The sequence below is a fragment of the Chrysochloris asiatica genome, unplaced genomic scaffold, assembly GCF_000296735.1.
Source record: "Chrysochloris asiatica unplaced genomic scaffold, ChrAsi1.0 scaffold00279, whole genome shotgun sequence".
Taxonomy (NCBI): Eukaryota; Metazoa; Chordata; class Mammalia; order Afrosoricida; family Chrysochloridae; genus Chrysochloris; species Chrysochloris asiatica.
In genome coordinates, this window is record NW_006408797.1 from 475,965 (window position 1) to 479,089 (window position 3,125).

Sequence of the window (3,125 nt, forward strand, 5' to 3'; positions counted from 1 at the left end):
CCTCTGTATCGGAGTAGCTCGAACCAGGCTGTGAAGTGGGGGGCTGGCCACTCTTATGTCCTGTTTCCCTCCCTTGCCTCCCCTCTTTCTCTTTTCTCCTTAAAGATGCACCTGTTCAGGTCTCCCCAAAAGCAGCAAGAGTTGTGAATGGAAAGAAGGCTGATGCAGACCCACTTGCCTTAGACAGAGACCCTGCACTGGGTCTCCTGGACCCCTGATGGCAGGCATTTACCCTGAGGCACAGGAGACGTCCTCTCTACCCCAGCTTCCTCTCTGTGCAGTGGGAACCCACCCTAGTCTGGGCCACTCCATGCATAGTCTCAGAAGTTCTCAACTCTGCCTCCACTTAGCTAATGCCCTTTGCACCCTGTACCCTTTGCAGTTGAGTATGGGCATGCTGTGGCCAAGCCAAATTGGTCTTTTCCTGCAGCTGTGTGATACAGGGTCCTTTGCTGCCACTTGGCACCAGATAAGAGGTCATGTGCTGTTGGGCACAAATGGGGTAAAACCTTCAGGGTTTCCTGAGCTTGAGGAACATGAGGCAGAAAACAGGAGCAACTAGGGTAGGCCAACTGGTATTAATTTAATGTTCTTTCCACTCATCATCCTTACAATTAACTTCAAAAGCGTATCCCTCAGGTCCAGATATATTTCCTTGTATTCATTTCACTTGGCTAAAAATCACACTGTGCTCAATGCCTTAATAAATCCTGGAAAGAAATAAAAACCACACTGTGTGCAATGCCTAAATAAATCCTTGCTGCACCATGTAGACCTCCTGGCTTCTCTGCAGGCACCTCAGGAGGCCCCGCAATCTGGGGCTGCTTCAGGTTGAACAGAGGCTGTGCTGATTTGTGACAGGGAATCCCCAAAAGGTTCCCTCCACAGGTCTAAGTCTGCTCACTTGGACTGCTGCAGCTAACTGGAATCATAGGTTGACCAGTGGAGGCCTCCTAGGCTGTACTATGGGGAAGCAGAGCTGGCTGGGCCCCTCATTAGTACTAGGATATGGGGCTTCTTTTGTCTACTAAAAGAAGTACCTCTGTGGCCATTTGTTCTCTTTAATTTATCAGCTTTATTGAAATACACACGCCATAAAATCTATTTCTTTTAAATCTAGAATTCAATGATTTTTTTGATAAATTTACAGTTGTGCAACCATGCAAAGTCTTGCAACCATAACTACAACCCAATTTTAAAACATTTCTGTCATCCCAAGGAGCCCTGCAGTCGTGTGTTACTTTAAAATAAGCACTAAACTACAAACCATGAGGTTGGTGATTCAAACAACGGCTTCTTGAAAACCCTATAAGTTGGAACTGATTTGGTGGCACTAAACAACAGTAACTAGAAGCCCTAGTGGCACAGTTGTTAAAGACTTTGGCTGCTAACCAAAAGGTTGAAGTTCAAATCTACCAGCTGCTCTGCGGGAGAACAGTGTGGCAGTTTGCTTCCAAAAAGTTTTTACAGCCTTGGAAACCCTACCAGGCAATTTGACTGTCCTACAGATTCTGCCCTATAGAATAGACTCAACGGTAATGGGTTCAATTTTGTGGGTTCTCGGTCATCCCAGAAAGATAGCTCATGCCCATTTACAACCAGTCCCTGCCACCATCCCCTGCCTCAGACAATAACTAATTTTCTTTCTGATGTTCTAAATCTTAAAGCTGATTTTTAAAGCAACAAATGCTTTATATGATTATGTTCAGAACTGTTGTGTCAATTCCGTAAAGAATGCAGCAAAACAACACTGAGGAAACAACAATTGTTTACAGTCTCAAAAAAAAAAAATTAAAAAAATTGGACAATAGAATTTCCTCTGGTATTTATCCTCTGTCCATGCTTTGTCATAAAGTAATTTCAATTTCAAAGGACTTCCACCAAAAAGGCTATGTTCTAAGGCAATAATGCAATTAAGTAAAGATTCAAGTTAAAACTTTACACATTAGCAATTTAAAATCTCTTGATTGTCATCAATTAAAAAGATTGAAACAACTTAAAGTTTGGACAAATGTTTTAAACACCATGCAGAAGCATAAACTTGTGGAAGCATTAAAAGAAAAAGAAATAGAAGAACCTACCATTTTCACGTAATGAATAACAAATGTATAGTAGTATTTCATCTATTAATGTTTCAACCTGGGATCATATTTAAAAGTACTGGACAAGAGAAGGAACAAGAGGGAGTAACCGGTAGAAGTGCAGTGAGGAGCTCCGTCAGCAACAACACAGAATACTGAACCAAGCAGGCTGAGGGGGTGAGGAATATTTAGAAAGTTGGAAGGCTTACAGCTAGGGGAATTTGTAGCAGAAGCAAGATATCCAGTGCTTTCTAATCAAAGGCCCTCAGCTACTTCCTGTATGACCATCTTGGGTAAGACTGAACTAGGGGGAAGGATCAGAGCAGCCACAGATACCTGACAGAACTGCGGAGATAAAGGGGTGGACATGCTTTTTTTTTTGGAGGGGGAGAGGTATCTACTCATTGGTCTCTCACTGTCTGTGCACCTCCATTCTGGTGACTAGACGGGGTGCTTGAAGGGAAATTCCTCAACATAATTAAGGGCACATATAAAAACTAACAGCCTACATTACTCTCAATGGAGAGAAACTGAAAGCCTTCCCTCTGTGAACAGGAACCAGACAAGGATGCCCTTTGTCACCACTCCTATTCAATATTGTGCTGGAAGTCTTAGCAAGAGCTATACGGCAAGACAGGGAAATTAAAGGCATCCAAATTGGCAATAAGGAAGTAAAACTCTCCCTATTTGCAAATGATATAATCCTATACATAGAAAACCCCAAAGACTCAGTAAAAAAGCTACTAGACCTCATTAGAAGATTCAGCAAAGTGGCAGGATATAAGATCAACATAAAAAATCAGTTGGATTCCTCTATACCAAAAACGACAGCGTTGAAAGGACATTAGGAAAGCAATACCATTTACAATAGCCACCCAAAGGATGAAGTATCTAGGAATAAATGTAACCAGAGAAACGAAGGACTTACACAAAGAAAACTACAAAACACTACTACAAGAAACCAAAAGAGATTTATAAAAATGGAAGAATGTACCATGCTCCTGGATAGGAAGACTTAACATCAAGAAAATGTCAGTACTACCC